This window comes from Anopheles arabiensis, chromosome 2 (assembly GCF_016920715.1).
Source record: "Anopheles arabiensis isolate DONGOLA chromosome 2, AaraD3, whole genome shotgun sequence".
NCBI lineage: Eukaryota > Metazoa > Arthropoda > Insecta > Diptera > Culicidae > Anopheles > Anopheles arabiensis.
The window spans coordinates 77,943,387-77,958,205 of NC_053517.1; the positions used below are offsets into that span (position 1 = coordinate 77,943,387).

The window sequence follows — 14,819 nt, forward strand, 5'->3', positions numbered from 1 at the left end:
TGGTTTGGGTCGTTGTGTCCTTTCTGCTTGTGCGGTAAGATGCCCTTTTAAGGCGTCCGCTCGTGTGGCGATGGCTGTGCACAAAGAAAACACAAGAAAGCTTTGAAACATTGTCCCCCCTATAACGTAGCGTAATCGCCCTAAAGCTTGAATATTAAAATAAAAATTATTTCTCTCGCAGTAAACAGAGAAAGCCAACCCGTTTCATAAACAGTCTAAAACGGTGGCACCTCCTGTGTACCGGCGCACTGAAATTACGTGCAACACCGCATCTTGCCAACAAAAGGCAGCTGGATAATTTCGAAACTTTGCCCAAAAGTTAATTCAACCCATCTCGTCATCGTTAGGTGTTGAAATCCTGCTCATGGGATGTGTTTTTATTTTGTTTGGTTTTTGTTGCTCGAAAGAGGGTGCAAAACAAAAGCAGCACGACAAGTTTTCCACGAATCATGCAAACGACCACCCAACAGTAATTGTAATAACGCTTTAATGCCGGTTTCGCTCGGGCGTAATAAAACGCAGCCCTAGCTACTGATACGCGCTCGTCGGGAGGTAATTAAAACGACAATTTCATCAAGCGCAAGGCTACCCCCACAAAGGCTAACCGCGAAACTATGGGCATTGAAATGGTTCAACCTTGTCCCGCTACGACAACGATCCTGTCGTTCGGAGGGAGAGGACAAAGTTGGTTCCCCCTTTTTGCCCCGAAACCGACCACTGCCGCTTTGGTAGCTTTAAAGCCACCAACTTTTCAATGTTTTATCGATAACGGAAAGGAGGGATCGATGGTACGGGCACGGCAGAACAGAAACTTTTCACGAAGTGAGTGAAACAGCAGAAAAAAAGGATCCGTCCGATATGGCTAATGTCTCAGTTGGCATTTCACTTTGCGTGGGCGTGTTTGCGGACCGTTTCAGTTCCGGCTGGCTGGAAGAAAAACTTGGGAAACTTTTCTTCAACTTTTCCCCCCTCTCATATTCGGTCCCGTTGGTCGAGCGGCGGCAGTTTTCCGTGCGAATCGTGCAGCCAAAGTAATGCTTGCTAAAGAAAAGCGCACGAAAAACGTTACTCAATCAATTCGGGCTAGGTGCCGAACTGAAACCAGCTGGAGCAGCTGTCCGGGCCAGAAAAGCGCTCCGTATCTTTCTCCGTGTTTGTGCAAAGGATCTAACTGTCGTTGATTTAATTCCTAGGATCAACAGTTGAATGCCTCTTTGCAAATTTTGCTTTGCGTCCAAGGTTTTCCTCGTGTTTCCCATTTTTTTCAGGATCCAGCTGAAACTTTTGAGTTTCAGGGACGTGAAAACAAACAACCGTAGCTTCATCCCACCCTTCCCTTCATAAAAAAGGTGGGCTTAGCTTTTGAGGGTCAAATATGTTTAATGACTTCCGTTCCTAAAGCCTGTGTCCCAATTAGTATTGATGGTTCTTCAGAGGACGTGATTTATGTTTAAAGGTTCGATGGTGTGCCATTAATGTTACCTTTATTCTAGAGTGCTGAAGGAGGCCAATAAAAATTGTTAAACGATAAATTTGGTATTACATTTCTATACCATCTAAGCGCTAAATATGTCCCTTATAGCATGATTGGCATGCTACCGTGGTTCTAGTCATACCACCAAATAGCGTCGTGTCGTGAAATCAAAATCGATGTCATTTGATGATATTGGATGAGAAGTCCATACCAAAAGCATTGGCGAATATTTTAACGCAAAGTGAGGGCGCGTGAAAATGTTGGCATTTCATCGAATTTGGCCACTTTTTCACGATTTACGGTGTGGCATTGTCACGGTATGTCTATACGCTCGGTTGGTTTTATATAGTTTTTAGACGGGTTTATTACATGTTTAAACATTTTCCGGTTTTGAGATTAAACTAAACCAGGGTCTTTACAGAACATGTAATGATTTTATTTTTGAATTTAGAATATAAAAATAAAGTTTTTGAATGATATTTTTTGAAGTACATAATTACACGTCCAATGCTGCATTATTGTTGTACAAATTCAAAACAAGCTTAGGTAACTCTTCATCAAAGTTGAGTTTTTTTTACTAAATTTGTTTAAAATGTTGGATTAAATTAGTCAGCACTTGTGGATGTCTCATTTAGCCTTGAAACCTCCGTTTTGGCCATGATTAAGAAAAAACGATCACCTTGAACTTAAAACACATTAACAAGCAGTAGCAAATTTGTATTAAAATATTATGTTTCGCAATCTTAAATCTAAGACATTTTTTTCATCTTTCCAAGATATCAAATTCAAAAATGATATAAAAATGGTTATGTTTATGAAGAAACCATTTTGTTTTTACTTTAAAGTTGTTAAACATACCTATTGGATTTGCTTTACCGCGTTTGTTTATCAACTAAATTAATTTGACCGTTCGTTCTGAATAAAAAATAAATTAATTTGTTTATACTTGTTGAAGTGCATGCAGAAAATCTTCATTTGAAACCGAAATGAGCGAAGCAATCAATGGAAATGAGTTTTCCAAAACCGAGCTTCACCTGTTTGTAACAAAATGCTGCCAAAAACGGTCCTATTTCATTGGCACATAAAGCAGCAGACTCTCGAAGCGGAAAGGGTAGCCGAAGAGGCTGCTCATTCAAACAGGCTTAACCTTCACTTCATTTGCTTTGTTGGCAGATTTGGCTGCAGCTGGTACACATTTGTACGATTCAGTTGGATTGTATTTCCTGTCGGAATCCAAACCAATCGATCGTTTTGCCAATACTGGACCGGTGGAATCCGTATGCGACTGGCGAAGAGTCTAACGAAAGCTCGCTTTTACCTTTCTACCACCCATAGGGTAGCACGCATGCTAGGCACAAAATCTCATCCAATCTGGTTGGCTAGTGCGTACGATTGCAAAAAAAGAGGAAGAAAGATAAAATCGAACAGATTACATTCACCTGATTGGTTTTTATTTGTTTCGTGATTGAAAACAAATCTCCCCCAAAAGGCTATCCCGGAGCAATTTGGCCCGTGTAAGACCAAGAGTCCTACCTTTCTTAATACCAGCAATAATTGTATTTGACTGTTGTGTAGCAAAACTTTACTCCTGCTCTCGACGATTAATACCGTACATCACTTGGCCTGTACGCACGATGTAGTCTGCTCCGACGGGGGCACGAGGCACGCGACGAATGAATAGGCGTTAACATTTAGCAATTAGTGGCGATTGATTCGACTGTAACATGTTACCAATCAGGACAATCTGTTTGCTGTTGCTTTCTGTTATTCGATCGGTTTCCCATTAATTTGGTCTTTACGTGGGGCGAAAGCGCGGCCGGGCTCGTGGCACAAGGAGAAAGGAACTACACACGCAGACTCAGGCTCATTAGGTCGGCAAAGCTCGTTAGCATTACACAACCTAGCCGGGGTTGTTATTGTATTGGGCTGCATGGAGTGCCGAAAATTGGAGCCAAATTAAGCTGCAATCAACTCGGGACGCCATTTGTCATTGGGTGGAAACATTTTGTGTTTTTGCCATGCTTTTTTAAAATTGGAATTACAAATTAGTCCGTGGCAATTGACGTTGGTCAGTTAATGAGCAACGGAGTGGAACTTCGCGATCCATATTATTTATGCAAAAAATAATGTTTCGAAAGCTGTAGTACATTTGGTGGTGTTTGAAAGAAGGCTGTTTATGTTCATTGTGTTTAGGTTGGTAAATGACATTTTATTTGTGACTTCTTTAAGTAAAGTATAACAAATACCAGCTATCCTAATTTGCAGTCAATAAATTAACAATCGGTGATTTATTGGTCATGCTGTTTAATTTGGTCCTCTGTTTTGACGTAGGCTTACTAGACTTAATTGCATCATGTAAATGAACACTCAAGTCCTAGCTAAAAATGAATGTTAAATCAAACTCCGTTTAGACTTTGTACTTAATATTTTATCTCATTTTTATGTTCTTTATTGCGCTTTTTTACTGTTCAATAATCCGTTTAACTTATTACACTTTGTTGAAAACGGTGTGGATTTTTTTAGATAACACTTATTGTGCTTTTATTGTGCTGATGGTGGAATCAAAAAATAAATCCACTGTTACTGGTTTCCGTTTCAACTAAAAGGGCGAGGGCAGGCGCATCCTGCCCTTTTATCGCCAAACTTATCGTTTTCCCTATCTTTCCTCTCGCTCACTTGACTTCCCTTTCACTCTTTCTTCATCTATCCATTTCTTCTCTCGCGCTGTGACCTGGCAGATTGTTGGGCACTCACGAGTTTCCAACACACTTATTGTATTGTATACCAAATAGCGGACTTCGCATCTTAAGCTACTCATTGGCTTCAGCATAGACTTGAATGAGTATATTATTTTAGACCGCCTTAGGTAGAGCCTAAAAAGATTCAATTCTTCTGGTCTGAAGACTCTCTTGTGTCCATTTGTGCACGATATTTCGGCACTATTTAAGACCAATGATTTGCATCTTGGTGAAAATTAAGCGCACTGCCATTTCAAACATATAGAATGAAATATTTAAATTTAAACAACAATTTGCAGTAACCATAATTTCATGAAACTCCGTATGAAAAAGAGAAAGGAGCGTGAAAATCGTACTTGATCTTTCTGACACACTGTATACTTTCATGTTCTTGTATTTATAACTTCTATATTGTACTGTTATATTATATATTGCTTATTTTATTGGACTACGATACTTTATAATGATATGAAGTAAAACAGCATAATACATCTTTCTGATGATGGTCTCTTTGACGCTTGGTATACTTTTTATGAGTTTGAACTAATTTCGATATTGTGTTTCTATTTAACACGAAACACGATGATAATCCACTAGTCACCATTTTTGATCTCTTACATGTATTCTATCCCTCATGATTCCAACCATCGTGAGTGGCCAATTTGTAAGCAAAAAAGGCAACCATTTTTGATTTATCACGCCATGTTGCGCTGTCGACGGTGTAAAAGTTTTTAACGAATTCATGGTTCCTTTGGGGAACACACCCCCGGCTAACATTTTCCACCCTTGTGCTGCCCTCTTCAACCCCGCACACTGACACCGTGTGTTCATTTTTAAACGCACTGAATCCCTCCCGTTTTTTTGTTTGTTTAAATATATTCTCCTAGCGCGTGTAGTTGATTGCCGCGCTTTTATTATTCACTCTGCACAATACACACTACAGGCTTTGTTGAGCCGCTTGCACAATAGCTCGCTCGATTGTGCTCTATTGTTCAGGAAAGCGCAGGTTATTCGCGAGTTGTTTGGTTCATCATTTTTCAGCCATTACGCCGAGTGCAATTGAGTCACGGTGTGGAGGGATGTGGCAACGGGATAAAAAGCTTTCACCGGAAGGAGGCGTGCAATAGGAATGGGTTAACAAAAATATGGCCGATTGAAGCGAAAAGCTAACATGTTGAACGCAGCAACACAGCGGACGGCTCTATCGATCGTAGCTTTATGGCGCGCGTGGAGCAATAAATCTTTGATGTTAAATTTATGATTGTTTTCCTTTCGCTGTGCCACCCCGAGATGAATTGAAAATCCGCTTTTTATGGAGCGGCATGTTTGGTGGTGGTGGTGGCAAACCGGGAGTGAGGGCAGAAACCTCGGGGGCGAAGAAAAGTACACAAAAGAGTGTTTCATCCCGTGGGGCAAAATTGGCTATGCTGGCTGGGTGTCGGTATTGTGGTTCGCTTCATTGGACACACGGTTCCAAGATGTGTATGCGGATGCGTGTGGGTGTGTGTGTGTGTATATGCTAACAATCCAACAAAAGCTCTGTTTCGCAGTACGGTGCACGACCGGAGAAGAAAAGCTATGCATAAATTTCCAACTGCCAAGACTATCCCGACGCAGTGCGTGCTGCATGTTTGGCAGTAATGGTAGCAGCAGAAATGGATCCACCAATCGATTAGCCTGTTGTGTGTGGTGTTGCGTTGTGGCGTGTGCCGAGGGAGCTTACGGTTTGAATCACAGTCGGAAATAAATTCAAATTAAATTGCAATTCTCGAGCAAACGAGCGATTAACTGGGCTGAATAAGTGGTTGTTTCGTATAATTTATCGCTCTCCGAAGGGCAGAAGAAGCGTCTGTTTCAATTGTGTGGAAGTAACTGAAAGGATGGTATGGTTTTTCCCCGTTTTGCATACACAAAGTAATCGAATACAGCATGTTTTTGTTCCAATCAAATAGAAGGAAACTGTTTTGTTTGTTTTAGTTGAAAGGATTTAAGGTTCCATTGACTGTATGAGACCACAAGCTGGTACGCTGTACGTGCAAGAAGAACGATCGAACAGCAAAGAAGAAAGATCGATTTGCTACGCCTTTCCAGCTACATCATTTACATTTGCGTGAGCTGGGGCGTGGAATGATTGATGATTTCTGGATGAAATCTGCCTTTCTTGTACCGGCCTTTTAGAATAAAAAAAAAAAACGAATCAGATTTAAAGTGATCATTTTGCCTCCTATTCAGGCACGATGCTGCGCCGCCATTTACTGTTTTCAATGTCGTCAGCCTCTCGAAAAGCAGCTTGCAGCAGTCGCTTATGTGGAACTTTATTTGCAAACACAAACACAGGTTCCGGTTAATGTTTGCTTCGTCGCTGAACCGTTCCCGGTTTATTTGTCCTTCTTTTTTTTAGTTTCTTTCACGTCCTTTTTTATATTATCGATGTGCAATGGGCATCATCCCCTGTGCACATTCCGGGATTGTGGAAAGCTCGCCAAAGCATGCTTGGTAATCACATTTCTCCATCAAACAGAATCGTTTACGTTCATCTGGCAAAGCGAGACCGCCCCGAAAAGGAGTCGCACGTACAGACGGCAGATATAAACATTTTCGTTGACCCGTCTACACACACACATAGATAGACACCACGCGTACAGTCGATCCCTATTTTGCTGATGAAATAGACCATTTGATGGGGCCTATTTATTTGATGGGACTGCCATCATCAAGCCGAAGAACGGTGAGATTTTGCTGTGTGTGTGTGCACGTCTTTGGAGATTGTTTTTGGAAGGAAAGCAATGTAGAGATGAACCTAAAGACAGACAATAAAGGAATCGCTGGCAGCAGCAACTGTAACCAATATTTTACTTTCACACACCGTACGAAAGCGGCAAGCGGGAGTTTGGGTCAGAGTTTTCCAAAAGCAAAAGGAACATGATTGGAGGAGAAGAAAGACATGGCAGTGGTAGTGTTTTTGATGTAGTTGACCTGTTTCTTCGCGTTTTTGTCGCTAGCGTGTTGGATCACGTTTCTTAATCGAGTAAAAAATTGGAATGTGACCCTTTGGGCATTGGGTTGAATTTCAACGCTTGTGGGGCGATGCTCGTGCGGGTCGAAAATCATTCATTCCACTTGTGGGGTGGTTGGACAGCATTTGATACAAGTGTTGCAAATTAAAATGATCTTTTTTACATGAGAAGGTTCGGTTCGGATTGCATGTGGAAAGCGTCGGCTATCGATGCTGGCACAAAACGGGCAAAAAAGGTCCCAACAATGGAGACGCCTGGTTGTTTGTGGAAAAGCGTGGTGAAGTTTTTGATTTTACTTGAAAATGACCATGTAGCTTACTGTAAACTGACTTATTTGGTATTTTTTTTACAATTATGCAATATTATCAAATATTAAAAGTCACTAATGATGATAATGTTTACTATTTCACTATTTCTAATAATAATAATAAATATGTTCAACTGTTGACCACTTAAAACCTATAAAAATAAATTGATTGCTGTATGTTACAAAATTCCAAAAGCTGCACCTTACTCATAACCTCATAATCTAACACCCGTAATGCGTAATTTACTGTAGCTTCAGGCAAAACGTGGGAACATGTAAAGATCCTTACCCTAATCGCTCCCTAACACAGGCACAGAGAGCGAACATTAACCTTGAAGAATTTTCATCAATCTACCCTACCTGCATGATGGGGAAAAAAATGTGCGGAATGTCTGAAACCCTCCCTCGAGATAAAACCAGAACCGAGATGCCTGCCGGGCAGCACAGCCACGGAAACAGGATACTCTAATGTATTCATACCGCCATGCGGCGGGCTCCCCCGAGAACATCATGCCACGCGGTTTGCACCCATTAAGCAGGATGAGCCATTGTGTGCAAATATTTATCCTCCCGGGCATAAAGAAAAATATTGCAAACCACGACAAAATACCTTCCTTCCAGTTGGTAGGAATTTTCATCGCTTCAATCTACCGCTGCTCGAATCAATTTTGCCAATCTTCTTGTCCTCCACCACATCCCGAGTCACTTACCATGGTTAAACATCTTCATGGCGGATATGCAGAGTCCGGATTGGGCTGCAAGCTTCACGGGAGCACCAGGTGCTACCTTGCGTAATGCTGGGGACGCATTTTTTCCTCCCAATCACGAATCCAGCCACGTAGCGCTCGCTCGCCAATAAATGCAATATTTTACGAGCGTATTTGCTGTGACAAGGATTGGTACTTCTTGGAAAACGAATGTGACGGTGATTGGGCGAAACCGGGAATCGTCACGTTGCTACAGACGATTCGTTTTCTCCTTCGCTTCCGCGAGCTGCCCGTCGTCTTGTGGTTCGCGCCACAGCGGTGGCCTTCACAAGGGACTGAGACACACACACATACACATGGGCAGGGTCATCCAATATCTCATTTATCATGCTTTGCGAGGAAATATTGCGCCGGCGACAGTTGCGCGAAGCTAGCGGAGGGCTGACTTTTTTCCGCTTCGCTGCCTTTACCGTACCTCGCACCCATAAACTACCTCCCGCTGGCTCTATTGGTGGCGTATTAAGACGATTAGATTTCGATGATTAGACGAATGTCGGGCAAACAGATCCTTCGCGTTAAGACAGCATAGCATCGCAGAAGCTTTTAATACACGGTTTCAGTATACTTTAAGCGGGGATGGATTTGTGTCCTTTAGTTACTGCAGGAAGATGCCATGTTCAAGATACGACGCTCGGTAGTTTTTTTCACGCTACTGGTATTGGTGCATGCAGTAAATGTAAAAAAGGCTAGAGACAGGCAGAGTGTGGTGGTCTTTCGTATCGATCCAAAGTGTCTGCTGACCTTCAGCGAATGGGAATGGTGCTGGTGGTTGAAGAAGCAGACGATGTCTATTAGACGAGACACAAGGTGTGGTAAGCTTGTTTCCCGTTTGTTTTGCAGAGCTATTTGAAAGTGTTTCATACTCGATGTACGTTCTTAGCTTCATTTCCAGTGTTATGTGTTTTAAAAACATTAACTATTTTTATGTTTTTCTATTTTTCTTTGAATGACTATGTAACTATGTTTATAATTCGATACAGTCAATACATATGATTCAGAGTTTATTTTAGTCGATGGAACGAGTATAAAAAATGTCCATAATGCAATCGAAAAAGTAATATTCATTATGATTATTTTGCTTATGATTATTTATGATACTAGTTAAGGCCCGGTAAAATCTACCGGATGTCCTCAAATTTCGAATCATTTTCAAACTCTACACGTTCAGTGGCAACAACCATAACTCAAACACCTATTTGGTCTTATTTGTTCTTACAACTGTTTTAACCTTGTAACTTCCTGGTTGTTACAGTTCTTACTGTACATTGCAGAACCGTTAAATATCGATGAGGCTACTTTTGAGCCATACTGATGTAAATCTTAAATCTTAACTAACCATAAAAAACTAAGTCACGCAATTTTGTAATTTTTTTTAACTGGTGTTCAAAAATAAAGTTATTTGTTACGCACGTAAAGTACCAATGAATCTTATTTACTTACACTTAACAATAACAATGATAATCATGATTGGCGAGTTTTGTGGCCATTTTGATAAAACAGAATGTTCAGTAGCTGCATTCCTACTTATTTTCTATCGAACTGATACGTTCCATGCCTCTGTTGACACAAATGTATAATTTTTTGATTGTTATTGTTTGGTTATTGGCGTGATTTTTTGGAAAGCATAGCTAAGTAGTAACCTCAACAACGTGTTCATTGAATAACGTATTGATGTGCAGTGGATTAAAAAATTAGGGTGCCTTCTGTTTTTTGTGCCCATAAATGTAAGATTGAACTACAAAAATATGATATCGCACGTGGTTCGAATTCCATTTCTACTCTTTTTTTCGACTTATGTTTCATACGTTAGGTAATAAGTAATAGATGCTTAGAACAATTTCAATGTAAATTTGCTTGGTCTTTAATTTCATGAGGGTCATTTCCAAAAACGCCATCAAAATTTGACGTGTCCTTAATTATAACTTGGTTGTTCTCATCAATCAACAACATAGTACGGTGATAGCATCACATGGTAGATATCGCCATTACTCTTGATAGATACAGTCAGAATCTTTTCAGCCCTCTTGAGCACGTTACAGTAAGCATAGTTTCATTGTGGATCACTCTGCAGTTGATGCTGATCCGGCTGAATGCAGTGCGCACGGTTGTCTCACCTAACGCGCAGTATGTTGCAGTCATGTAGCACAATGAACCATCTCTCCCTTTAGTGCTTTGTTCCGGAAGGACATCCTGAAATAAGTAGTTCTTCCCGCCCGCGAGCAAATCGTTACAAATTCAATTTTAACTTTCAAGCCATCAACATCCGCCGCTTTCTTGCTCGGAATTTCATCAAGGCATTTTAGCATATGGCCGCTTAGGGTCTCTCGGCTATATCTGCCTCTTATTGTCATGCGTTGTCCTTATCCCGACTCAGCCAATATTGCGGAGTAGTAGATTTGAGGGAGAAGTAGATTTGGGGCGGTCCCGTGGTACGTGGTCGTCGACTCGAACGACTCAATAACATGCCCGTCATGGGTTCAAGACCGTCCCCTCGTAGCAAGGATTGACTATCCGGCTACGTGGTAATGAATTAAGTCTCGAAAGCCTATACAGGGTGGCATGTCCGCACAGGACGTTACGCCAGTGTCCTTGTTCGACGTCCTGGGTATAGCAACCCGTTTTACAGGATATTCTGTACCACACTTATCTGCCGATGACGACGGTGTATGTAGTATTCGAGGAGCTTAAGCACCAATAATGAGTATGGTTGGCTTTATTAATGATTGAATGAATTGGAATATCAACCATTTCACAAATAAGCTATTTTGCACAGTTTTCAAACTTTTTTTTTAAATATTGCCTTGAATATCTTGATTTATAATGGGAAGGGGTATGAGATGGGACACTTTATCATCAGGTGGCTAATTTGCTTTAATTATTAACCATGTGTTTTCAAATCGGTTTGTGTAAACAAAAATCTAAGTAACCATTGCCCTCATTACCCGCGGGCTGGCAGTGTGGCATTGAGCAAGTCCTATCGCGTTGCTAAGAGAGCTCTGCTCTCACCGCTTTCTCTCTCTCTTGCTGAATGTTTACTCTCACGTCATTGTGGCGATTTTCGATTTTATATATAGTGAGATTCATGAGCATGCAATTCATACGTCGGATAGAATCTTGTGAAACAACTAGCACTAAATGACCGATAAAAACTATTTCTAACTACTAAATAAAACTAACTTTTCATTTATTTGAACTATAACTAATTTAATTTATTTTTATAATCCCGCTACTTAACACCGTATCCCGCGATCACCGACACCAGAATGGCCTTTTTTCGCCATCGCTTCGCTCGTCTCGATCGCTTCTCACTCTCTTCTCATAAAATGTTCTCGCTGAGTGTCAGCCGCCCGAACATGCCGCCGATGCCGCCTTCAGCTCCATCTACACGTAGCCGGTTGTGTAGAGAACTTGTTGCGGCTAAGTACGAAAGTGCTGCAAGAAAATTTTTATAGTGCCGTTTTTTCATGCAAATCGATATCGCCTTATCAATTGATATCTCTGGTTTTCGCATCATTTCCGCCTGAACAACCCTCGTGGTGCAGTCTCGCTATTAATCATCTGAAGTTGCTCGTACTCGCAATATACGTAAATAGTGTCGTTTGGGGTTTGAATGTAATATTATCGTACCCTAAATTTTACTAATTTGACCTATTTCGTATTTCAGATGTTCTGTTCTGGCTTGGGGACTTATCGCTTATAACAAACGCTGGGGGAGCAATTCGGTTTCTATCAATCATTCAACCTCATCCGCTCAACCTCGCCAGCTCAACCTTTCATTTCGCGTGCCTTGTTTAGTTTAGGTGTTGTTTTAACATGCCTTTTATGCCGTGTGCTTTTCGTTGGTGCCTTCAGTGTTGATATGTGTTTGCACTTGTTCATTTTGTTGATGCAAATTGCAACAAAGTATGATGAAGATGGTGTGGTACAACTTATCGAATTTCATCAGTTTACTGCTGGAGCTTTTTAACGAGATTTGACAAGGCCGTAGCTTTAGGATTCTTGATTGCTATACAGTATTGCTTCTTGGTTGGAAAAACAAGACGCTCTATTTGCATAGTGCATATAACCTAAAAATACTACCCTCTACTGTATTCCAAAAGCAATGCATGACTTAAACAGCTAGCTGCAATTATACAATGGAATTATAGTATTCTAAATTAGCTTGAAGGAAATATGGCTGGTACATTTAGCAAACAGTTCGCAAAGATGATCAATTTGGTTGCTTCTAAATGGGCAAGATACGAGCCCGAATACTCAATTGAAGCCAATCTCAAAGCCCGTTGCTAAGTGTTCAGGATGGATCAACCTTTCGTTTCCAATACTTATAAGTTTCGACCCACAACTCACTCGTAAATCATAATGGCAAACAGTGGGGCGGCTCGCATGCACGTACATCACTTATACTCCCACCAGCTGCTTGATGTGTAATCCCTAATCATGTTCATTAGAAACAGAGAAATGGATTAGCTCAAGGTTCGCAGCTGCAGTCATAATCCCGCCTCTGATAGAAAATTGGAATCCAGCATGGAGATGTGCAGAGATGTGCACGGTCGTCGAATAAAACCACAAAAAGCACACATCTTTTGCGTAAGAGCTTTTATAGCAATCTCTCGTGCACGTACGGTTAGACTTCCCACTTTAGACGCTAGATAAAACGAACGGATAAATCCCGCAAACAGTATGCGCAGAGAATGGATGCTTCGAGTGTTAAAGCTCCTGCTGTGTGCTGCTGATGCTGACTGTTGCATCCCAATGCTCGTTTGTTCCACTGAAGTGGATGCAGCGCTCGCTAGACAGAAAGTGAGCACACATGCTTGTTAGTAGTGCTACTAATGGGAAAGTGTGTTGCCAGTAGGATAATGATTGCAAAACCGCAATGGATAGAACCATCTATCACAACATTTGAAACGAAAAAGCGCCAGAGCAGTGGCATTTGTACTGAGCGACAGTTCTGCTTCATTTCTATATTTATTTCTTTATTGAAAGTGGCTTTGTTTGTTTCATGGCACATAAATAGATCATAAAAGAGTTTTTTTTCATCTTAAATCTATTTCAAATGGCAATTCACCCACATTACCCGGAAAGAACTTTTCAGTACACCGTTTACGGTAGAACTTCCGGCTGCTTGGTTTGCAAATGTATTGATTTTAATGAAAAGACTTCCACCGAACCGTGTTGTGAATGTCATTCCCGGAGAAAGCATTTCGTGCGATTGGCAGCGGCTAATGGAAAATCCGACCGATATGGAAGTGCGCCAACCTCCACACGTCCACATGGAAGGTGTACAGGATTTTGGCAACCGAACCGGATGTGCTGCTCATGCCTGAAGATTATTGACTGCGACGGAGTTGACTGTCTGCCAAGACACAGTAAGGAATGCCATTTTGGAGATCGAAGAAAATCTTTTACCTTTCCGTTCAGGGTTTTTTTGTCTTGTTTTTTTTTAGCAAATCGTCAAGGTGACTCGAACCACACGGGGAACCTCTCTTACCAGTCGCGACGCAGCGGGGTCTAAGTGAGCTAAGAAGCGTGGTGGAATAAAAGTGCCGATAGTTTACCGACCACGGTGACGACACAAGGGCAGACGGATTATAAGTGCGTCGTACTTTGCGAAAAACGGTAAAATGCTATTATCGATCTAAATGTGACCCGCACTCGTTGGGTTGGGTTTAATGGCTTGAGCTAGACTATCTTCCCCTCCCACACGCAACGCACCGTAGATAGGGAATTGATAGCAAGACACATTAGCGCAGCACGACGCGCTCCTGCGAAGGAAGCACCCTGTCCTTGAGCGGTAAATTCCAAACGGACAGAAAATTCTCATTTTCTTCAACCACGCCACCCGTTCGCCGTTGCGTCGGGGGTGTGGGTGTCAGCCCGTTTACCGCCGTTCGTTCCATTTCATGCCAAGTCCGATAAAGTCTGCCCGGTCTCGAAGCGATTGCCGAGGCAATGGCAAGTGTTCTGCACGTGACCTGCCGCTGCGAGCTGGCAAACTCGATTGTACTCGCCGTTCCGTTCGCTTTTCCGTTTCCGCCCGGATGGTTTTCGCTTTGTGTGCGTGTGCGCGTGCGATTGTGTTTGTGCTTGTCCGATTTTCCCTCGATAAGGAACGCCGAAATAGTCTTTCGCTCGATTACTCTGGGAAATTATGTTCCCAAGAAATGGTTCCAAGAGTTCGAGTCGGGATCGCCCTGCCTCGTCGCAAGGAAAAGCTTAAACTTCCATTGTTCTGGTTGATTTAGGGGAAGGAGTGGTGAAGAGTGAAGTGAGCTTTATCAAAGAATGAGTTTGTGCAAAGTTCATACAGTGATCGGCAGTATATAAATGGGCGAGATGCCCATTAGCATCATGGACGGGCAAAACCAGTCGTTGTTTAAACTGTTGATATTCTGTGTACATTTTGTGGGGATGTATTAGTTTGGTTTGCCAATATCTATTTACTCAAGTGCTTGAAATACTAACACAGAACCAGTAATGCTGTTGGAACATTAAAACGTGAATGTAAAATGGTTT

The 14,819-nt window shown here is 41.7% G+C and overlaps 1 protein-coding gene across 9 annotated transcripts in view; it reads right to left on the reverse strand.

The window, feature by feature from the left end:
* The window catches only part of LOC120895625 (calcium-binding protein E63-1), a 77,679-nt gene that overhangs the window by 12,488 nt on the left and 50,372 nt on the right, over nucleotides 1-14,819 (reverse strand). The window lies entirely within an intron of this gene.